This window comes from Palaemon carinicauda, unplaced genomic scaffold (assembly GCF_036898095.1).
Source record: "Palaemon carinicauda isolate YSFRI2023 unplaced genomic scaffold, ASM3689809v2 scaffold136, whole genome shotgun sequence".
Lineage (NCBI taxonomy): Eukaryota > Metazoa > Arthropoda > Malacostraca > Decapoda > Palaemonidae > Palaemon > Palaemon carinicauda.
The window spans coordinates 141,560-167,009 of record NW_027168882.1 but is presented as its reverse complement, the minus strand read 5'-3'; the positions used below and the strand labels follow the sequence as shown (position 1 = coordinate 167,009).

Sequence of the window (25,450 nt, the reverse complement as noted above, 5' to 3'; positions counted from 1 at the left end):
AGCAACCGTTAAAACCTTCACACCTTTAGAAATTAATGATTTCAGGTGTTCATATATATCAAAGTACTATTTCCACAGACGGGTAAAATTCACAGATGGAATACATACCATGTTAATTCATAGATCGGTTTTACTTTTTTTACTCTTATACCAGTAACTTTTTATGATACATTTTCTTTAACACTGCAAGACATCCTAGGATCATAACCAGCTGTTTTAGTTATAAGAATTTCTTCCTTCTTAAGAATAAATATTTTATTAAAGGACGAATATTTGTGTTCTTGCCTCGTCCACCCAGAAAGTTGTTGATGGAGGTTCAAGCGACTTCTCAGAGAGGTGGCAGGGGTCTGGGACTCCCCCCCCCCCCACCACCTGTCTACCAGTAACTACTTATACCCCATTATAATTTTTTACGCAGAGATTGCAGCTTCGCTGAAATCATACTCCTAATACAGTACTCAGGTTTGCAAATGCCTTACTTTTAAGATGCGATTGTTATGGAATTTATAAAACAAAATTCAAGAAAAATTTTTAATATGTGCAATACGAATGTGTGAATGAATATTTTGTGTTCGTTTGACATTCATAGTTTTCATGCTTTTTATCTGTTTGAAAAAGAATTGTTAGATTTGAAAAAAAATTCATGATTGCACTGAATAACTTTCCCTGCTCGAGTAAATCCCATGACTTAAATGTATTCAGTTCCACTTTAAGACAGAAAAGGCCAAACTTACAATTACTGGCAGTATAATCTATGAAGATATAAAGGTCTTATGAAAAATCTTATTGCTTTTGTATTTCAATTCTGTTGTCAATTTGATGATATTTATTTTTTTTTAGGGGGACAAAGGATTGGCCAGAAGACGGGAGCCGAGGTTGAATAGAAGAAATTATGATGATCTGACTTCAATTCTTCATTCTTATTAAAAAAGTGAGTTTAAACTTTGTTTATTGAATTTGTCATTAGATTAGTTCGATGAACTAAGTGAATTGTGGTGACTTAAAACATGTTTGTTCCGTAACCGAAATACAAACCACGTTATTTACATTGGGTTTACCTTTTAGCGCAGCTGAAATGACGAGCCAATAGTTTTAACGAGGGTTAATTACCCCCGCGCTAGTTAGCGGGGGGTAGGGGAAGGGTAGCTTGCTACCCCTCCCCCCCCACACACCGGTGACTTGCTTCACTTCACTTTTGGCTCGGCGGTGATCAGACATGTCTGTTCATCGTCCTCGTGACAGCCTTTAATCTTTTTTCTGCTTTTTCTTTTCTACAGCTTGTGTGTTGGTTTGAAGTTGACTTTCGTTATTATTTTCTTACAATGCGTACGTGCCCTGGTGTTGCCGGCCGCCCTTGTGGGACCTTTATATCGGCCTTAGATACGGACCTCAACCCCTCATCCTTAGCCCACAAGGATGGTGAGGTTGCAGCGACCGAAGGAACTAAAGAGTTTGAGCGGGAGTCGAACCCCGGTCTGGCGTTCACCAGTCAGGGGCATTACCACATCCTCATTCAACTAATAGAATACTTATATGTATTGACTCAGAATAAATTGTGAAACAGCATAGATACAGGACATAACCTCCATTATTTATTCAGGTCCAGTTGTTTGTAAATCTCTACACCAAGCTGTATTCCTTGGCAATTTCTAAAGATTTTTTTATTTTCTTGAATATTTTTTAAACAATTTCCTGTTTTGTAATAGCCATTTGTTTCTTTTCTTTATTCTTGATTGCCTTACTCGTCTAATGTGCTTACAGCTAGTCTTCTGTAGTGGACGACACCTCGTAGTAACGGGTGATTTAGAGGAGGGAGAAGTCTAATTGGAAAGGGACCTCTGGGAGTGGTATCACTCGCCCCAGTTTTAATACAGACACCCTTTAGGGGTGAGCGAGCTGGATATATTCCTAGCATTCCATGCAACTTTTTTCTCTGGTATATTTAGCAGTATTTATACCTTTGAAATGGTGCTTTAAGGAGCATTTCATGGAGCGGCATAGGTTGTGCCCAGAAATAGATTTTTCCTTCGTCAAAATCCCTTTTTTATTCACTGTAGCTTTTATATTTTGTAGTTTTCATGTTCATCCCACTTCATATTTTTCAAATCTCTTCCTACCCTTGTATACCAATGAAAAGTTCCTGCTGTATCCAGAAATTCATGGTGAAGTTAGACAAAATACCCATTTATTTCACCACATGTTTCTTGATCTCTAAACCTTCAATTAATCCATTTTCACCCTTATTTTACACAAGTACCCATTAACAAACAGGCATTTTAGTACACTTAGTTTTACCTCGAATAATGATCTTGAAACCTTACTTTATACAAATTTTATACTAAGTATTACCCCTGTTTTGCAGATGATAATAGTATCGTTTTAAAAAACGCTACGTAATACCTACCCAAGTCGTGAGGCTATCAATCAAAGCTGCGTTCCAACTTATACTACAGTACAGTGTTATCTTTTATATTGTCATCTCAATCACTACATTACATGTGAAACCATTTTCATCTTTTGAGTACTGTATGCAGTCTTTTCAAGTATAGGATGCATCTCTTCAAACACTTTATATACCCAGGTCTACCAAACTTCATTTTTAATCAATTCCTGACATTCTCTTTTTCACATCTTAACCCTTTTACCCCCAGGCTCTTTGGAAATTTCCAACCCTTAACCCCCAAGGGGTTATTTTTTCCCCAGCACATTTTGCAGTAAATTTTTTTTAAATTGCTCTAACAGCCTTAATTTTAGTCATAGAGAGGTCAGGTTGGTCTCATTCTTTTGGAAAATGCCTGAATTTTCTCAAAAAATTATCAAAAATATGAAAAAAAAAAAAAAATTTTCATAGCATTTTTTTGCAAGGACGTATCGGTATGTCCATGGGGGTAAAGGGATGAGTTTTGTGAAACGTACCAGTACGTCCTTTTGGGGTAAAAGGGTTAACTATATACACACACACTCCACGTGACCTTCCATTCCACAACATGTACATTGGCTTCTTAAAGCCTAACCTATTTTAGAAAAATGATTCTTTGGGCCATGATTACAGCACTCCACATACTTGCTATGGGATCTAATCCAGTATTCTTGAAACATTTAGGGTAATCTGACTTCAGTAACAATCTTTCACACGCTGATCTACTTTGCCGGAGCGAAAAACAGATACCCATTGACCACCTACTCATTCTTCTCACCCATTTCGTTGTACTTGAAATACCCTTCAATCTGCCTTTTCTTATTATATCCCTCTTAGACTTTGCAATCATATTTCTTCACTCTGGTGTTGCCAGCATGTACTCATGTGAAATATATTTTCATTCTCTTACGCTTTCATTCTCATACTGCTCTTCAAATGTCTTATCCACATCATTAAGCTGCTGGGTTTCAAGTCTGCTTCCAAATGACTTAAGGACATTTTGTTTTGAAATCTTTATTCAAAAGGAACAATTTCTATTTGGACAGATAAATAGGTGTTAGAAGAGGTAGAGCATTTCTGTTACACTGAAGTCAGGAGTCAAGTCGAGAGGCATTAACAAGGAGAAATAGTCTCCCCCAAAGTCCTCTTATATAATGTTGTATTAATAAAAAAAAAGGGGAAAGCCTTATGCAATATGGCCTAGGGACATTGGCTGCACAGTCAAGAAAAATGGAACACGACTTTGAAAACGGTGGTGGTACAGTTTGGTTTGGGTTGCTAATGTGGCAATGTAACTGTTAGGTTCTTACAGAGGGGAGAGATGCATGGGATAGTTTATTCAACAAGACAGCGAGCTAATAGACAGATAGTTGCGAACAAAAATGACAAAATTCAAACCAAACAAGATGTTTGATAGCAAACTTAAACAGGTTTATATTATTAGAGGAGGGGAGACCGAGAGAAAAAAAAAACTAACGTTAGTGTACGATCGTGTATGAAACACGTGCTATAGACACCGTGTTCTTGTTTGCCTTTTTTTTTTATAAGAATTGGATATGCAGACTTTGATGATCTATTGTATGATGTATTTTTATCACAGTGTGCGTAACTTCTAAGTTGGTATACAATTATACATACAGTACTTATATCTTTTACTAGATGTTGGCTTAGGCTGTGACATTAATTTGTCACCACAGATCAGACAATTTTCATATGTTCATATCTATCATGGGGTAATTATGAACATACAATTGTGCCTTTCACATATAATACCTGTACATCTTAGTGTGAGATATAATAGTTAACCCACAGCAAACCATAGCGCCACCCCTAACAAAATGCATTCTATTTTTCTCGATACGGCAGCCTGTTTTTCTGCATTACAGAGTAGTATAGGCCATATTGCTAATTGGGCATTATATAATAAGATCTTTGGTGCAGACAATTTTTTTTTTTATAATGCTGCTACTTTTCTGTGCAGCCCTCTTACTTCCTGCTTTGAATTCCACTGTAACAGAAATACCTTTCCTAAGACCTGTGCATCTGTCCCAGCAGGTTAATTTACTTGATCATTTGCTTTATATTTGATTTAAAATCCCTTAATAAACATTACTTAATCTAGCACACATCTTGACACCATCTATCAGCTTTACGATCTTGAACCACATATTTCTATGCAACTTTGTTGGTGGTTTACATATTTTTCATTAATCCTGTTCTGGTCATCATTAGGTTCATTTTGTTATACATGGATTTTCAAATATCTTATTCACTACTAACCACCACCGCTTTCTCAGATTAATATCAATGCTTCACTTCCATAGATGATTGTCTTTTTTAAAATCTATTCATGATATAGTGGGGATTGGGGCTGTGAGGACAAAATATATTTTCTTGATTCAAAAGTTTTTACTATTGCATGTGATCACACAATTTACTTACATACGCTCACAACTCTACCGTTAATGATAATCATGAAACTGACCTTTGTATTTATTTTATACAATTTTATACCATTGATATTATCACTTGGTAAAAGTTCAGTATTATTGACAAAGCAGCCAATCTTAGCGCTTACCTAAATCAAAGTAATTATTATATGAAGTTGCATAAAACTTAATACTGTACCCTATTTATCAATCTCAAACCGAAGCAATTTTTACGTATGCATGTTACAGTTTTCTCTTACGTAGCCCTCTGCAACACACCATGTTCTAGAACAGGACCTGTACATTTACTCGACGGTTTTTTATACTCGTGTACCCTTTTACCCCCAGGCTCTTTGGAAATTTCCAACCCTTAACCCCCAAGGGATTATTTTTTTCCCAGCACATTTTGCAGTATATTTTTTTTTAAATTGCTCTAACAGCCTTAATTTTTGTCATAGAGAGGTCACGTTGATCTCATTCTCTTGGAAAATGCCTGAATTTTTTCAAAAAATTATCAAAAATATGAAAAAAAAAAAGTTTTTATAGCATTTTTTTGCAAGGACGTACCAGTACGTCCATGGGGGTAAAGGGATGGGTTTTGTGAAACGTATCAGTACGTCCTTTGGGGGTAAAAGGGCTTGTCAGATTCATATTGCTCAAAATATTGCGTATGTTCCATTTAATCCCTTATTCTAGGTTCAAAATACATTAAACTGCCCTCGCACTTGTTTCGTATTTTAATAACTGAAGTTACTTGTTCTACCACTCAAGTTTTGCAACATTTTATATATTTCTTCAAACACTTAGTATTTCTATCCACTACTAACCTTTTTGTTTTTATTTTTCCCATTCCCCACACATTTACCACCATATCAACCATTCTCAGTTTTTACATTCATTTATTGGAGCCGTACTGTTTCCTATCAGATCAAATCATGCTTTAGTTTGTACATATACTTCTTGGAGTCTAGCACATCCCAACAAAATGGCCTTGCTGAGTACAATATCCAGACCACCTCCATTCTGTGAAATTGTGTAGCCTATTACACTTCTGTACTTTCATTCACATGATGCCCTTTCTCTCCGCAACTAAAGCATGTGCCGAGTGACCACCTTCAGTAAACCTAATTTATTACATCTTAACCCTTTTACCCCCAAAGGACGTACTGGTACGTTTCACAAAACCCATCCCTTTACCCCCATGGACGTACCGGTACGTCCTTGCAAAAAAATGCTATGAAAATTTTTTTTTCATATTTTTGATAATTTTTCGAAAAAAATTCAGGCATTTTCCAAGAGAATGAGACCAACCTGACCTCTCTATGACAAAAATTAAGGCTGTTAGAGCAATTTAAAAAATATATACTGCAAAATGCTGGGAAAAAATAACCCCTTGGGGGTTAAGGATTGGAAATTTCCAAAGAGCCTGGGGGTAAAAGGGTTAAATCCCTTCCAGATAGAGACTTCAATTCTTTCTTGTATCTCTTGTGATATACTTATTTCTGCATTCCAGAATTCTGGGTATACAGTATAGTGTACTCATTTTGATTAGTGACACTTACAATTCCACAGTATTCATCCTGAAATATTGCCACAACTTTCACGGGGTTGCTTTTCAAGAGCAAGTCTATATGCCCTCTATTATGAAAGAAACTTTTCTCCTTACTTTCTCGCATATACACTATATCCATTTCTTGCATTCATATCAATTTTAATCTCTCAATTTTTTACTGTTTCCTGCACACCATCTCATTTAAATTTTACATTTACCCATCTCATTTTATCCTTTTCTAAATGGTAAACACAGACATTGCTCACTAGATTAGACAAGAAATTCTTTAGCAACACCCTACAGTCATTTATATCCTTGTTTCCACATAGTACGTTTTCTATTCATTTACATATATCCTGTCTAATTTTGTCCCGTTCTGTCTTCTTGCAATTCTTTCTTCTTTGTAGTGTAAATGTAACGTGTCAAGCAAGAAGCTCTGTTTCGTTCTACCGCCATCAGTTATTTTACTGACAATAGCCAACATGAAGTCTCACTCTTAATCTTAACTTTCTCCCTTCTTATAGGCACTGGCAAGGAAGTTATCTTTCTACTGCATTCCTCCATTGATTTACCTCCTTTCTGGGCTCTATCCATGCACCATTGCAATGTATTTTATCAAAATGCTTGAGTGCTTTAAAAAGTACAGTACTGTACTTCACATGGAAACTTATTACTGTAGGTATTTGGTATTTATTAAAAGATAGCAGGTTTCAATTACTTTAAACTGCTCAGTAGGGTATATATTAAACATAAAAGTAGCTTTTTAACCCCTTTTACCCCAAGGCTCTTTGGAAATTTCCAACCCTTAACCCCCAAGGGGTTATTTTTTTTCCCAGCACATTTTGCAGTATATATTTTTTTTAAATTGCTCTAACAGCCTTAATTTTTGTCATAGAGAGGTCAGGTTGGTCTCATTCTCTTGGAAAATGCCTGAATTTTTTCCAAAAAATATCAAAAATATGAAAAAAAAAATTTTTTATAGCATTTTTTTTGCAAGGACGTACCGGTATGTCCATGGGGGTAAAGGGATGGGTTTTGTGAAACGTACCAGTAGATCCTTTGGGGGTTAAAGGGTTAAAAGATAGCAGGTTTCAATTACTTTAAACTGCTCAGTAGGGTATATATTAAACATAAAAGTAGCTTTTTAAGGTGGAAATACATCTTGTGTCGAAAATAGCTTTGCTTCTGGTCTCTTGGAACAAATTCATGATATAGAGTTGGGTGTTACTGTACTTGCATCCATTTTTCTCTCTCCCGACTTTTTGCATAACTCCATCCTTGAAGGTAGTGACAGTCAAGACTTATTAAGCCTCACATCTCCTTTACTACCACACCACTCACTCTGTCTGCCCACTCGACACTCCCCTTACATGCTGCTTTAAAATTTTCACTTTTCTAGCTTTCATTTTTAATGTATACAGTAGCATGCAATCTCATTTCCACCCAGATTACACCTTCATAAATTTCTATCATATCTTTTTGGTATGCCATAATGTTTTTTATTCATTTTACTTTTCCACAAAACCGAATTGTAATCAACACATGATCCACGCACCCTCTTCAAAATCCACATTTCCTCCCTTTACCAATTTTTCTTTCACCTTCCTTCCTTTGCCAATCAAAATCCTATCATACACCTCCCTTAGTATATCAAGTAACATTTGTCCCTTATAATTCCTACAAGTCACATTTATCTTTATTTGTTCTGTAACTGAAATACAAACCACGCTATTAACCCTTTTACCCCCAAAGGACGTACTGGTACGTTTCACAAAAGCCATCCCTTTACCCCCATGGACGTACCGGTACGTCCTTGCAAAAAAATGCTATAAAAATTTGTTTTTCATATTTTTTGATAATTTTTTGAGAAAATTCAGGTATTTTCCAAGAGAATGAGACCAACCTGACCTCTCTATGACAAAAATTAAGGCTGTTAGAGCAATTTAAAAAAACTATACTGCAAAATGTGCTGGGGAAAAAAATAATCCCTTGGGGGTTAAGGGTTGGAAATTTCCAAATACCCCGGGGGTAAAAGGTTTAACGTGGGGTAATTACTTCGGCGTAGCTGTGTCGTGCCGTTTCACACATGACTTTTCACTAAACTCTTACCCTCGTCAATTGTCCTTACCTAAGTTCGAAGGCACCATTCAATTTAGGACAATCGACTTACTCCTGGCTAGCCTACCTATAACAAACCAAGCCTTGACATAGGCTAATACCGTGTACATCATAGGTATAGGCTAATAATCTGAGCTTTTGCTTAAGGTAACTTGACTCTTGCTGTGGAGAAGGACGGGTCTTCATTTGCAGTGGAGGTTGAGGGAAAGGCTGGTTCCCAGGGTCTTTTTATTCTTACAAAATTGCTAGTACATGATCGGTACTCCAAACTAGTACCCTGTAATGCAAAGTCTTCGTTTAGGACAGCGATCCTATGTCAAACAACATGCAATTCGTAGCCTAGGCTATACTGTACTCTTACCTAACCTACTGGCTACACTGCACAGTTAGCCTGGCAATTCAAAGAATAAACTTCACAAATCTGAGAATAATATTACACATCTTAACTTACGGCTGGTGGCACAGTTCCAACCACGTGCAAGCACAGCATAAAGCAGTTTCAATACTGACAAAATTATTGTACTTTATTTGATACATTTGAAGAAAAAGATAACCACAATAGACAATATCAAGTGTTATTACAACACCCATTATAACTAAGACAAGTGCATACCTTTTACAAGGGAGAAAGTAAGAATTTCACATAATAATAAGGGGGGAGCAACACCGTTTCCCCACTACACTGGTCGCTGTCGGCTCGAAGAGTGCGCTCTGAGCTTACCTAGCACAGCTATGCCGGAGGCTCGCACAACTACGCCTCTGTTTACCTTGGCACTCGATCACAAACTCTCGACCATAGACACAACTACTCCTTTGTTACGCCTCTCTACCTCGGCGTATGCACACTCGATCCTACACCATCTCAACTACGTGTGGCTAACATAACATTTTGATGAGATGAAAACCAATTCGTTTATTAAGTCTAAAAATCGTAAATGGAATTACCATTCAGTTAATGAAGCATTTCTGTCATTACATCACTTTACCCCTACGGAAATTGGTTTTCATTTATCAAGGACTATCGTCTAACTGCAAAACCTAGGGTAGAAAACAGATCTAACAACAAGAAGTTTTATGCGTCACGAATAGTAGCCATTTCTCGGCCGGATATAGGCCGCAACATTTAATCTTCAAGGTCTGCAGACAGACTTACAGAGTAAGTTGTGGGACGCCACCCTTAAAGCGCGTTTCTGCCTAACCTTCCTAATAACCTTACCAAGTTAAAACACCCATGTAAGAGTGATCTTAAATCCAATTAAGACCTAGTCACTCCTCATTAAGGGTATAATCACTTTGGATTATTTTCCTTACAAACAACCTCTTCCCATCATTCAGTCTCCTGCACTCATAACCCTAAGCAGGAGAAAAGTACCTCTGAAGATAATATACCTCTTAAAGCATCCTAATGACTAACTCACACATCAGTTACATAACTTGAACAACTCCACCAGAGTTTGTAAAGCTTTTGGAAGGGGTTACTCTTGGTACACAAACTCAACCGAGTACAAGTTTATGGTAACGAAATGTTACGAGAGCCATAATCTATGAACATAACCCATAAAGACACTTGGAAATTAACCCTTTTACCCCCAAAGGACGTACTGGTATGTTTCACAAAACTCATCCCTTTACCCCCATGGACGTACCGGTACGTCCTTGCAAAAAACTTCCATTTAAATTTTTGTTTCAGATTTTTGATAATTTTTTTTGAGAAACTTCAGGCATTTTCCAAGAGAATGAGACCAACCTGACCTCTCTCTGACCAAAATTAAGGCTGTTGTAGAGCAATTAAAAAAAAATATACTGCAAAATGTGCTTGAAAAAAATAACCCTTGGGGGTTAAGGGTTGGAAATTTCCAAATAGCCTGGGGGTAAAAGGATTAACATAATTGTTATGTGCATGAACAATGCTAAGGCACAGAATAAAATATATTTCCATATAAAAGTACAAAAATACAAAATACAGTATGAAAAATATAATGATCTCAAATTTCCTCAATCTAGAGGGAGGAACAATATTGTAAGCACCTCTGGTTTGTACTCTTTCGTTCACATGCGGATTGATAATATCCATTTCCTGCTTTTTCATTAACCACTGTTCTTGTCCTACAAAAGGTTTTACTTTGTCAGCAGCACGTTCAATAATGGTGTGGTCAAACAAGTTTTTTAACTCATATTTAGCACCATCCCTAAACACTTTGGTTACTACATAAGGACCAGACCATCTTGGGTTTAGTTTCTTACTTGTGCTGGGAATCACACTTTCATTTTTAACCCATATGAGACAGTTTTCATCCACTTTCTCATTCTTCCTCTTTCGATTGGCTATTGCGTGATACCTGCTGGCCATCTCTCTGAGTTTTCTGAATTATTTCATGTGTTTTTGCAATAGCATTCTCTTCTACACCATTTATTGTGGGTAACACACTAGTTACTTGCCTAGGTGCCCTGCGAGAGAAAAATACATAATGAGGTTGTTCACCAAGAGTGGTATGTACCGCAGAATTGAGCACACGCTGGGTTTCACCTAAGTACATTGGTCACTGATAAGGATGTCCTTTGCACATCACATTTAGTACTGTTTTCATGGTTCTATGCATCCTTTCACTAACACTGTTTCCCTGTGGATGATATGGGGTAATATAACCTGCATTGATCTTATGTTCACGACATAATTCTCTAAATTGATTTGAAGTGAATTCTGCACCATTATCCAGAATGACAGTCATAGGTACACCAAAGTCATTCAGATACATAAAGAAGTTTTTGCTTACCACCTCTGTAGACTTACTTCGCAAGGGATAGAACTTAACATACCGGCTATAATGATCAATAACAGTCAATACATATCTATAATCATTTGCACCAGATAACATATCTGTTAAATCAAGACTGATTCTCTCTAAAGGTTTAGTTACTGGAGGCAATTCCTGGAACTGTTGTTGTAAAGAACTACTAGCTTTATGTTTTTGACACATGACACATTCACTTACATATTTGGTAACATCAGATCGCAATGAAGGCCAATGAAATAAGTTTTCAATGGCATCAATTGTTGTGCGTATTCCTAAGTGACCTGACAACGATTCATGACCGATGTTCAAAGCGGCCTTCGTTAAATCCCTAGGAACTATTAATCTCAGCTGAATGGAGTTATCAATTTTATCTGCACCGAGATATAATAAGCCTTCATACAGCAGGAACTGTGTAATCAAAGCTGTAGGGAACCTCTTACGTGGTAATTTGCCACCCTCTAGAGAGGTTATTAACTTAGCCCACCTTGGTTCCTCTAACTGCTTTTCTTTAAACTCATCCTTGTTCAGACCGAGATGATCGTCCCTACTCTGATGAAAAACTGCTCTAACTGGTCTACTTAGTTCATCTGCCACCTGATTATTTTTACCTGGTCGATATTCTACCTTGAACCGGTAATCCTGCATCTCAATTACCCATCTGCTCATTCTCGGTGATTTAGTCTTTCTCTTGAACACTGATACTAGAGGCTGATGATCTGTGTGAATGGTAAATGGAACACCCCAAAGAAAATGATGAAACCTACGATATGCTAAGACAATAGAAAGTGCTTCCCTGTCAGTGGTACTGTAGCGCTGCTCAACTGGCTTCAGTTTCTTAGAGAAATATCCAACAGGTTTCAACTGATCATCTTGTCTCTGCATCAAAACTGCACCTACATGATCTAAACTAGCGTCTGTAAATAATTCAAAGGGTTTAGTCATTTGAGCCTTTACTAACACTGGAGCAGTGACTAATGCTTGTTTCATCTGTTCAAAGCTGGACTGACTATTCTTTGTCCACCGGAAGGGATCTTTCTCTCTTAAGAGATTTGTCATGGGAACAGCAATTTTAGCATAATCCTTAATGTGTTTCCTGTAAAACCCACACATTCCCAGAAATCTCCTAGTTTGCTTAACATTGGTAAGTGGTTTCATGCCTTTGATTGCGCCGATGTTGTCTGGACATGGTCTACAACCGTCCTTGGAGATTATATGACCCTAAAAACTTTATTTCCTTTTGGCCTATCTGACATTTCTTTAGATTTAACTTCACTCCTTAGTCACTGAAAAGTTTGAATAGTTGCTCTAACCTTTTCAACAAGCTGGGAAAACTGGGAGCCCAAACAACTATATCATTTAAGTAATTCTTAACCCACCCTTCCTTAATAGGAGGAGCCAAGATATTGGACATGATACGTGAAAATATAGCTGGACTGCAACTTAATCCAAAAGGAAGGCGTTTAAATCTATAAAGTGAAACTCCATCACTAAAAGTTGTTAACCCTTTTACCCCCAGGCTATTTGGAAATTTCCAACCCTTAACCCCCAAGGGTTATTTTTTTTCAAGCTCATTTTGCAGTATATTTTTTTAAAATTGCTCTAACAGCCTTAATTTTCGTCATAGAGAGGTCAGGTTGGCCTCATTCTCTTGGAAAATGCCTGAAGTTTCTAAAAAAATGATAAAAAATATGCAAAAAAAAAAATTAAATAGCATTTTTTTGCAAGGACGTACCGGTACGTCCATCGGGGTAAAGGGATGAGTTTTGTGAAACGTACCAGTACGTCCTTTGGGGGTAAAAGGGTTAAATCCCTGCTCTCTTTATCTAATTCCACTTCATAATATGCAACTTTCATATCTAAGGAAGCATAATAATGGTTTCCTGCAGCCGTATCTATCATTTCCTCTAATCTAGATAAAGGGTGAATATCAACCTGGAGGTGTGTGTTGACTTTACGGTAATCGAGGCACATCCTTTGAGTGTGATCGGGTTTCCTTACAAGAACAATAGGGCTTAACCATTCTGCATTAGATGGTTCTATTATTCCTCTTCCATATCCTCTAACATGGTGGAAATAAGAGTTTTGGCCTTTTCAAGGTATCGATACATGGGAGACCTAACTGGATGTGGATCACTTACTGCAATATGAGCTTGAACATCTTTAAACTTTCCCAATTCTTTTTCTTCAAGAATGAATAATGGAGTGATTTGCAACTAACATGTCACTTATTTCCGCCTGTTGATCAGCATTAAGATGGGAATTATCTTGTTGAGGAAACAAATATTTAATCTTTTCTTCTCTAGTATTGCCCTACTGGATGCTAACATCAACTCCTGGAGGAACTAAATCATTCTGAATTCTAGTTTTCTGGCACTTTGGATCTGGCTGATCAATATCATCTTCACTGATTATCCTATGTCAACCTAATAAAGTTCCAACCTTCACCGTCATCCGAGCTTTCGTATTATTTACCAATGGTAAAAAACACTTCCTGAGCATCATTAACTCTAAGGCACAACACAGATTGGGTTTGACACTTCTTAATTTCAGGTACAAATTCTAACAATGTGTTAGGAGGTTCATCTATAGCTAATGGGTAAATACCAGCAGTAAACTGGGGTAGAATAAGTTTCTTTTTAAGTCTAACCTGAGCTTTTTGAGGTTCATTAGGTTGAAGTACCTTAATCTGCCTGACCCTTTAGTTGGATGGTCTGGGTCTCAAATATCTTACCGGATAAATAAATGCTTCATTTAATGGCAATTCCGTTTACGATTATTAGACTTAATAAACGAATTGGTTTTCATCTCATCAAAATGTTATGTTAGCCACACGTAGTCGAGATGGCGTAGCATCGAGTGTGCATACGCCGAGGTAGAGAGGCGTAACAAAGGATTAGTTGTCTATGGTCGATAGTTTTTGATTGAGTGCCAAGGTAAATGGAGGCGTAGTTGCGTGAGCCTCGGGCATAGCTGTGCTAGGTAAGCTCAGAGCGCACTCTTCGAGCCGACAGCGACCAGTGTAGAGGGGAAACGGTGTTGCTCCCCCCTTATTATTATGTGAAATTCTTACTTTCTCCCTTGTAAAAGGGTACCAGTTTGGAGTACCGATCATGTACTGGCAATTGTAGAAGTAAGAAATAAAAAAACCCGGGAACCAGCCTTTCCCTCAATCTCTACTGCAAATGAAGACAGTCCTTCTCCATAGCAAGAGTCAAGTTACCTCAAGGTGCACAGGTATGCTTGATTGCCTCGCATGCTTTAGGACCAGCATCAACTATCTATCCATATGCTATTATCTCTACTTCATTTCCAAAAACGTTGTCTTGTAGAAGTTTCTCTTGTATGGCTAGTCCCTTATTCTACTATTCATCAAATAGTATATTTTTCAACATGTGAATATTCAACACCTGTTAAATGACGTCACCAGTTGCAATGCCCCTTTAATTTTATTTTGGACAGTCCCCATTACTGCTATTAATTAGATTGTATATTTGTTTTAACATTTGAATATTTAACCTGTCAAATTACTTACACCAGTCAGAGTGCGTTAATTTATTTTGGCTAGTTCCCATTACTGCTATTATGATTAATAGCAGTATAGTGCCTCTAAAATTTTGTTTAGGTAATTCCTAGTAATGCTATTAATCAAATTTTATATTCCTAGCTTCAGTGAAGCTGGAAATAGCTGTTAAATCTTTTCAGTTGGGGATATAGTTTATAGAAGGAAGGATTAATGTTTCAGTGGCTTATCAATAACTGTAGGCTGTATGATAGTTTCCTGTGCAACCTGCCAATAACTACATTCTTTCAACTGTATAAAGCATTCATATGCTCTATTCCCTCGCCTAAGTTGAACAGGCTGACATAAGTCTTTTAATAGTTCATATATGACATATTTGTTTTGATGATGTTACCATTTTTAAATCATTTAATTTTGATTGCTCATTACTTCTTGTATCGTTTATTTCCTTGTTTTCTTTCCTCACTGGGGTACTTTTCCCTGTTGGAGCCCTTTGGCTTATAACATCTTTCTTTTCCAACTAGGGTTATAACTTAGCTAGTAATGATTATCATGTGGCAGTGTGACGTCAGCAACGTTATCCTAAGGAGGTTGGCAATCCTTGGACGTTGATGTGCACCGTCAGAAGTTTTACAGCTGCAGTGTCAAGCCGAAGGATGATTTCTTTCGGGGTCTTTCTGTTCCTGGAAAGGCACTAGGGACTTATCACCTGTTTGTACTATCAATGGAGTGTGAGATATCTTCCCACTTGGAGCGTCACCCATTGGACTGAACTTTCAAGAACAAGTAGAAGTTTCAAGTGTCTTGTCTACTGCTGCTAAACCTTTGAGGCAGTGTAGTGGGACTGGGTTATATGATGAACAGAGAGAAGCATCTCTTGTGTTTGCCCTTTAAACACACATGGATGCTTACCCCTCTCTCATTGTCATCCAAAGTCGAGGGACTCTTCTTGAAATGAATTATTGGCAATTTTGTCTGACTAAATCCAATATAAAGAACTCTGGTTTTTATGGCTAAGAAAAACAGATTATTTTAATTTTCTTTATTAACTTACATCCAGGCTTTTTGTATGTCAACTAATATATAACTTACCACCTTTAACAGGAAGGCTTCTTCGGGAAGAAAAAAAAAATAATGGCAGAGGCTTCTTCGGGAAGAAAGAAGATAAATCATTCCACTACACGGCACCTTGGGAAAGCCGTGAAGTTCATAAACAGGAACCACCTGGAAGAGAAGAAACGACATTGAAGAAAACCCCTGAAGAAAACCCCAAAAATAACTTGAAGTTTTATTCCAGCTGTTACCAAGTTGTGGAATGATCTTCCTAATCGGATAGTTGAATCAGTAGAACTTTCAAAGTTGGAGCAAATGCTTTTATGTTAACCAGGCGGACATGAGTCTTTTTATAAAGTTTATATATGACATATTTGTTTTTGACGTTGTTAATAGTTTATATATGACATATTTCTTTTGACATTACTTTCTTTAGAATGATTTATTGTTAATTTGCTCTCTTCATTTATTTGTTTTAATGATTTATTGTTAATTTGCTCTCTTCATTTATTTGTTTCCTTATTTCCTTTCCTCACTGGGCTTATAGCATCTTGCTTTTCCAATTAGGGTTGTAGCTTGGATAGTAATAAGGCTTCAGTTGCATCATGACATGTACCATCATAACATATCATTTGTATTGTAATGGTAATTTATATAACATTTATAAACCATTGCTTCTGTAGTTGAACACTTCTGAAATTGTAATAATAATCCCTTTAACATTACCCAAAAATCAATTAAAGTTACTAACAATTTGTCCTGATAACCGAGGGTCTTGCAAAACATCTGTAAAAAGTCATATCTTTAAAGCAGCTGAAGATAGTTTGATAATCATTTTTATGACTGAACAAAAATATATTAGTATGATGAGAAATATCAAATATAAATTTTTTTTTATTGTGAATAATTACTAGTCAAAAAGACATTTAATTTTCAAACAAAAGCAAAATACGAAACTGATAAAAAAATAAAAATGCCAGAATAAAACCGTTAAACCAAGTTACAAGCTTTTGATTTCAAGGACCAAATAGCTGGAAAAACCACAACTTTTCAAGGTAAAACAGAAAACAAGAATAACAAAAAACTTTGTAAACAGAAATTAACTTAAACAAAACCTGTAAAACTGGAATACCAAAATAATGAAAAAAAAAACCAAAAAAACAAAAAAACAGGAAACAACTAAGACAAAACTAGTAAAAATGGAAACTAAACCTGTAAAACTGGAATACCAAAATAATGAAAAAAAAACCAAAAAAACAGGAAACAACTAAGACAAAACTAGTAAAAATGGAAAACTGAAAAAAAAAAAAACTTTTTGAATGAAAAACAACTAAAAAGCGGTGAATCTGGGAAAACCATTACAAAGGTAGAATAGAAATCAACCAAAACAACACCTGTAAAACTGGAATACTAAATATTCAAGGTAAAACAGAAAACAAAAACAAGGTAAAATGGACAGAAAACCAATAAAACAATTTCAAGGTAACAAAGTTCTCTGTTTAAAACTGAAAACTCCCAAGATTAGGAAACTTCTCTGTTTAAAACAGAAAACTAAAACTAGTTTAAAACAAGGTTAAACAAACCCGTTTATCAGAAAACTAAACCATGGTAAAACTTTAAAACAAGGTTAAACAAACCCGTTTATCAGAAAACTAAACCATGGTAAAACTGAGTTAAACCCCTAAACCATGTTTTCAACTCCAAGGTTAAACAAACCCGTTTATAAAACAGAAAACCAAACCATGGTAAAACGGAGTTAAACAAACGCATTTATAAAACAGAAAACTAAACCATGGTACTCCAAGGTTAAACAAACCCGGTTATAAAACAGAAAACTAAACCAAACGCATTTATAAAACAGAAAACTAAACCATGGTACTCCAAGGTTAAACAAACCCGGTTATAAAACAGAAAACTAAACCAAACGCATTTATAAAACAGAAAACTAAACCATGGTACTCCAAGGTTAAACAAACCCGGTTATAACACAGAAAACTAAACCAAACGCATTTATAAAACAGAAAACTAAACCATGGTACTCCAAGGTTAAACAAACCCGGTTATAAAACAGAAAACTAAACCATGGTAAAACAATCTAAAAAATAAAACAGAAAACAACTAAAACAAGTTCAAGGTTAGGAAAACAAACACCTAAAACAAGTTCAAGGTTAGGAAAACAAACACACACTGTTTAAAACAGAAAACTAAAACTCCAAGGTTAGGATGATTTTACAAGGTCAGAAAAAAATATACGACTAATAAATGTTTAAAGACTTCTGTATAAAATCAGAAATCAATTAAAAAGACCAAAAAATTCAAACCGGATAAAATCCAACAATACTGGGTCCAACAGTCAACAACTAAAAAATACTAAACATTTTCAATGGGAAAAAGTTGACTACTGTACTAAAAGTTTTGAAATAATAAAATATTCAAATTACGACTACTAAATAAAGTTTTGATTCAAATTTTTGATGGCAAAAAGTTGGCTACTAAAAGTTTTGAAATAAAATATTCAAATTACGACTACTAAATAAAGTTTTGATTCAACTTAAGTATAAAAAAAAAATGACCTGAAGCAATAAAGACTAAGAATAAGCCATGAAATCCAAGTTAAGGGAGAAAAACTGTAAAGGGAGACATTAGAAATCAGACTACTGCGGATAAGAGAGTCATTGAGGAAGACGGTCATAGGCTTTTTGACTACAGACGAATCACTTGACATTCGAACCATCAGAGGACAATGGGATGATAGCGAAGAATTAAATTTCTTCGTAGTGTAAAAAAAAAAAAGAATAAAAAAGGTTAAATAAATGACCGTGAAGTTTATCATTTAAACTACTGTACTCACCAATTGTAACCAATCAATGTTGGCAATTTGTGACCCCATAGATGCAGTCTTTTCTTTTTATCCTCTGTTTATCATCTTTGTCAAATAAAGCAACGCGTTATGAATCCAGCGCCTTTTTCTTCAACGAGAGCTCTGCATGGTAAACCTCTGTAGGGCAAGATTTAACAGATTAGCATATATCATTAAAGTCAAAGTTCATTTAACATGTACAGAACCAGTTACAGAGCCTATTTTCTAAAGTAAATCAAAATCATGAACTAATTTCTTACATTATGCAAAGCTAAGAAAAAGTAATCTAAGATCTCCATAGTCCCTTATATTCTTAACAAACCAATCGCTACTTCAAAGGGAAAAAGTAAATTAGAAAAAAATAAATGGCGTACTCTGGTATCTCCAAAAATTTATTTCAAATTACAACTAAATATCCACATATTATCCTATTATCCACTGCATAGAATATTAGATTCTACTGAAATAAGAGTAAAAAGGAAATTATATAAAAGTTTTTAAAAGTAATTTGTATTTTTCCTAGCTATATGAACCTGAAGAAATGTCTTCAGCAATCTTTAAAATAAGGAGATTCAAGGATTGATTTGTTGAAATTCACCATAAGACCAAACTGGTTGTTCCTTTATCTTCCCTGGAAATGTCAGTCTGCATCATATGGATGAATATACTGTACAAGATTGGTAGGCAGTCAAAGGAGGGATACTTTTCCCCTATGAGGGTCCGGAATAATACAGTATACTTGCTGTATCATAAATGGGTTGGTGTATATTCCACTATCTTCCCCCTTGCCTAAGGAGGATCTCTAGAATCTAAAGAATGGGGCTCAGAAGTGTAAACTTACAGGCATCAAGTCAGCTTCATCAAGTGATAATTTGATCACTTCGTCCCCCAAGAGAAAGGAAAGAAAACACTGAGAAGAGCCATTCATTTTACCTTTCATTCCAGACTTCTATCCATGCATTACCATAGATAATATGCTTCCAGTCCTGAGTGGGAGATGGGCTGGCTATGTAACTACCTGAGCAGCCAAGCACAAAAGCGTCGTGATTTGTGGGTATACACCTGTTGGCAGAAGACTGAAGGTTGTTTAGCATTTGCATACCCCAGTTTTCAACACCTGGCCGACTGGGAGATTCCTCTTTAAAGGCAAGGTGAGGCATATGCCCCTGACTTCATGAGTCCTGGTTTTAGCTGGTACCTCAACACTCGGAAATTGAGGTGTACGCTTTACAGATAATATTAAGAAGCCATAAGAGATCGTGTTCCTTGACAGCTCCTTCTTGGCTCTACCAGTGCTTAAGCAATGCAGAACCCTCACAACAGATAATGGAGAATAACCACTGGAGTCATCTCACCTACCCCCTCTATCACAGGAGACTGGTACTGTACTGGGAACGCAGTGGGTGAGCTACCAGCTCCCTTAAAGGGACTACCTGCCACACCCTAGGAGGCCCAAGCCTCATTGTTAGCCATCTGCACAACAACATACGTGTTTCTTACCCTTCTATAGGGTACGGCAATCAATGGGGGTAACCCCACACACCACCAGAACCGTAAAAACACGCCAATGGAGATCGCAGGATACTCCCATGGACGGAGCCCGGGGCATATACACAAAAGCAGTCAAACTCGAGGGAAACAAAGAGGTAAAAGACTTCATCGTTATGTTTTTGGGCGTCACTAAAACAGACACTGCATAAGACTTGGCTCTCATTTTCCCCTTTAAAACGTACGCCTGCGAACACAGTGTGTGAATCAACAGCCAGTTTAGCCATAAATTGGTTGTAACATCCACCCTTTTCATTCATCACAGATATCAATAGCCAGCATTTACTTCCTGTAAAGAAAATGAAAAAGATAAAAGCCCTTGTTCATGGAGCAACAGTAAGTCCATACTCATTGCGGCCAAACCCAAAAGTGAAAGACTTCCAACTGGCAGACAGGTGGGGCTACTTGGTGTGCCCGCATCCCTAGACCTTTCCCTATTTTAAAGGGCTAAAGGCTTGTACTGTATATGCACAGGAACTACTATTATAATTGAAATTAAATATTAGTTGATGGTAAAGAGTAATTCAAGTAAGATTTATACAATCCATTGCTTTACAAGAACAATTGAAGTAAAAAATTATACCTTTTCTTCTGTGCCCCATCTTGGTGGAATTTCTAGGCGAGAACAAACTACTGGTTAAACTATTGTTATACCTGCTGAGTAATTCAACAATGATAATGTTTAATAAAATAGGTATTCAGTATACTGTCCCAATATCAAGGAAAACTTTTTAACAATTACAGTATTATTATTACTACCTAACCTACAACCTAAGTTGGGAAAACAGGATCGTATATGCCAACAGGCTCCAAAAGGGAAAAAAACCCGGTGAGGAAAGGAAATAAAGAAACAGATAGAACAGTGTGCGTGAATGTACCCTAACTTGAGAGAAATCTAATCCAAGACAGAGCAAGACCATGGTACAGAGGCTGTGGCACTACCCAGTCTAAAGAACAACGGTTCGATTTTAGAGTGTCGTCCTAGAAAAGCTGCTTACCGTAGCTAAAGTGTCTCTTTTACACTTACTATATGGAAACTAGCACTGAACAATTACAGTGGAGTAGTTAACCACTTGAGTGAAGAATTTTTCAGTTACCTTAGTGTTGTCAGGTGGTAAAGGAAAAGGATAATGAGTAAAGAATAGGCCAGACTGTTAGTGTACAGTATGTGTAGGCAAAGGAAAATGAGTAATAACCAGATGGGGTTCCAATGTTATTACTGTACTATCTGGCCAGTCAAAGGACTCGATCGCTCTTTAGCAGTACGTAGTACTGTACCTCAATGGGTGGCTGGTGCCTTGGCCAACCAACCTACATACCCACTTTTATACAAATACGACACTCAAAAGACTGGTCAAACTTACAATTGGCACAAAGGGACGATTGCAAACAATCATGCAATAGTGCGTCTGTACTCAGTGAAGTCGAAGAGAAAAGTGAAGAGCTCTCGACAGTTGACGCTACTCGCCAGCGTTCACCGCCTGTCATCAATTAACCCTTTTACCCCCAGGCTCTTTGGAAATTTCCAACCCTTAACCCCCAGGGGATTATTTTTTTTCCAGCACATTTTGCAGTATATTTTTTTTAAATTGCTCTAACAGCCTTAATATTTGTCAAGGTCAGGTTGGTCTCATTCACTTGGAAAATGCCTGAATTTTCTCAAAAAATTATAAAAAAATATGAAAAAAAATTTTTTTATAGCATTTTTTTGCGAGCACGTACCAGTACGTCCATGAGGGTAAAGGGATGGGTTTTGTGAAACGTACCAGTACGTCCTTTGGGGGTAAAAGGGTTTGTATTTGTAGTGGTGTTGGAACAAACAAACATTGACTTAGTTATACACGGCAACAAGAAAGAGAAAATGGAAATGCTGATTCAGGCGTTCTCGACGCCCTTCGCCAATCTACGGAAGAAAAATATCGATTAGTTTTGAACTGGCAATGCATACCTACAATAAATAAAAACTAATCTCTTATTTTATTAATATTCAGGGTAGATACTCATCATTTGACAGAAGTAAGGTACAGTATTTTCATACGAAATCAAGAAGATTTTACATTCATAAAAAATTTAATAACCAATTAAGATAAAAAATAAAAAATCTTTTAATCATTTGTATTTTTCCTAACCTAATATGAGTATGATTTGAGCTAAGCTAGAATGGCCATTAAGCTTTCAATGAGGTAAACAGACCTGGCTGCAGGAAGCCTTGTGGGGCGGTTAAGGTGAAGTGCAACTTAAAAGATTTGTTCCTATAAATAACACAACCCTTCAACATTATAATAAGAGACTCATCCTTATAATGTGCAAATGCATAATAACAGAGATAAAATAATGAAATTACAGTAAATACAGTATGTCATTTTTCTAAGTTGTTTGATGATGTTTTTCAGTATCAAGATTTGACTAAGCCTCACCTCGAATTGGTCAATCAAAATTCAGATATAATTTAATCACCTGTTTTATAGCGTTTTCATTTCCATCATTAAAAATACACTTCAGTTCATTTCAAATAAACTCATTTCAGTCATGGCCGACATTTATGAAGGGTTTAAACTGACTTAAAAAATTCACTCGAATATCCTCATAGAAAAATCACTTTGCCAGTTTATTTCAAATAAAAAAAATCCTCGTTACAGTCAGGGCTGACATTTGAGTACTACAAGCCTTATTTCACTAATTCATAAACATTGACATTTTCACATAACCACGTTGTTCTTCCAAGAGAAGTCAAGTGTCCTAAGTGTGTTAAACCTGGCGGTCTACGTTTAGATTGACACTACCAGCACTGTCACACAAAAGTCCGTAAACCCGAAACTATAAGACGCATGGCGCAACATGGGGCTTCCCCAACGGCTGGCCATTCCGGTGCCGTTGCTGATCGTCAAACGGAAACACCAGACTCCGACTGATAGGGTAGGACAATAAGGCATCTGAGATCAGCTTGATAATAATAATACAGGAGTTATGTAATTATGATACGTTACATTATGATTACACGGCTGGCGTGTGCACCGCATGCATGTACCTCTTGCTTGAACAGAGGAGTGATGAGATTCTGTTTATTTGCGAGTGAATCGAGCCACGGCAGAGCAAAAACATTTGGCGTCTGTAATATAGATTATAGGTAGTCATAATACAGTACATTGATAGTAACCCACGCAGATGGCGTGCACAGCACATCCATGTAACGCTTACCAGAATACACGAGCAACACAATAATGTTTATTGGTAATAAACATGAAAAACTATTTTTTTTCGTTGGTCTTCTTGTTTTGTTTTGTTCTCATGTTGTTACCTTCCATAAAGCCATTGTTTTCCGATTACCACCGCCCTACATACCCCAACAGTAATGGGGGTCCCCTGGTGGGGATTGGGATTATGGCTGGTGGCAAAGGAAAACTAGGTATGTGCAGAAGATAACAGCAGAATAAAACATAAATCCAAGAAAAATAACAGAAAAAAAATGTTTTTTTCATGTAAAACAAACAGGACGAAGCAACACCAACAGAGTGACTGCGGCAGAGGTGTCTCTCTCCAGCAAAGTTTTCTATATCGGCCCGATTTCTATACGACAATTTAGAAAACTGGCTAAAGAGAAGGATGTGCAATTTGCCACCACTCAAATAGATTTTGCTTCGCCGTGGCTAATTTTACTTGCAATAAACATCATCTCACTGCTCCTGTATTCTGGCAAGCGGTACATAGATGTGCTGTGTACGCCAACCGCTTGGGTAACTATCAAAGTACTGTATCATAATTACTTATAATCTATATCACATACCTGAAATGGATTTCACTCTGCCGTAGTTCGCTCCGCTCCAAATAATCATTACCTCAATGATCCTTTGTTCTGGCAAGCAGTACACGAATGTGCTATGCATGCCGGCCGTGTGGGTCATAATTAAATGTATCATAATCGCCTACAACCTGTATTATTATTATTAAGCTGACCTAAGATGCCATACTGTCCCACCCTATCAGTCGAAATCTGCTGTTTCCGGACGACGGGCAGCAACACCACCGGAACGGCCAGCCATTGGGGAAGCTCCAAATTCCCCCAGTACACGTTTTAGTTTTGGGGTTACGTCCTATTGCGTGACACTGCCGGTAGCGTCGACCCGAACGCAGACTGCAAGGCTTGACACACTTAGGACCCTTGACTTCTCTTGGAAGAATATCATGATTATGTAAAAATGTTAATGTTTCTGAATTATTATGTAAAATAAGGTTTGTAGTATTCAAATGTCAGCTATGACTGTAAGGAGGAATTTAGATTTGAAATAAAATTGAAAAGTAATTTTTTTCTGAGGATTTTTGACTGAATTTTTTAATGAGAGATTTTGAAAAATTTTTTGAATTAGGATTTTTTACAGAATTTTTTATGATGATTTTTGACTGAAATTTTTATGATGATTTTTGACTGAAATTTTTAGAGAATTTTTGACTGAAATTTTTAGAGGATTTTTTACTTAAATTTTTAGAGGATTTTTGACTGAAATTTTTAGAGGATTTTTGACTGAAATTTTTAGAGAATTTTTGACTGAAATTTTTAGAGAATTTTTGACTGAAATTTTTAGAGGATTTTTGACTGAAATTTTTAAAGGAATTTTGACTTGAAATAAACAAGCAGTGATTTTTTTAAAGACTTTCATGAAAAAATAATTTTTTTTTTTAATAGAAATACTGTATATCTAAATTTTGAAGGCACAATTCAAGGTAAAGTTTAGTCAAATTGTCAGATAAAGAAGACATGGAAAACATCAATAAAGAATTTAGAAAAATTCTATAATTCCCGTAATTAGATTATTTTTATTTTTTCGCTGCGGCAGAGCAGCCCTCTCTGCAGCCAGTTTTCTAAAACGTCGTATAGAAATCGGGCCGATATAGAAAACTGTGCTCGAGAGGGCTACCTCTGCCGCGGACACACTGTTGTTATTTTACTCTCCTAGTTCTACCTGACAAAAAACAACAAATTTAAAATAATTTGTATTTTTCCTAACTATACAAACCTGGAACTCTTTACATAGGAGTATTACTTAGGCAATAGCTGAAACTAGCCATTAAAGCCTTTTGGAGGTGTAACTAGCCTCTGCTAGTTAACGGAGGGAGGCAGTGGGAGTAGACCAACCACCTAGCTCCCACCACCGCTAGTA

General features: G+C 36.6%; 1 long non-coding RNA gene across 1 annotated transcript; it reads left to right on the top strand.

Annotated features, from left to right (window-relative positions):
- Positions 1-507: 507 nt before the first annotated feature.
- Positions 508-16,091, top strand: LOC137635518 (uncharacterized). Its single transcript, XR_011042699.1, has 2 exons — positions 508-931; positions 15,938-16,091. It is a non-coding gene; the product is annotated as an uncharacterized lncRNA (long non-coding RNA).
- Positions 16,092-25,450: the final 9,359 nt, after the last annotated feature.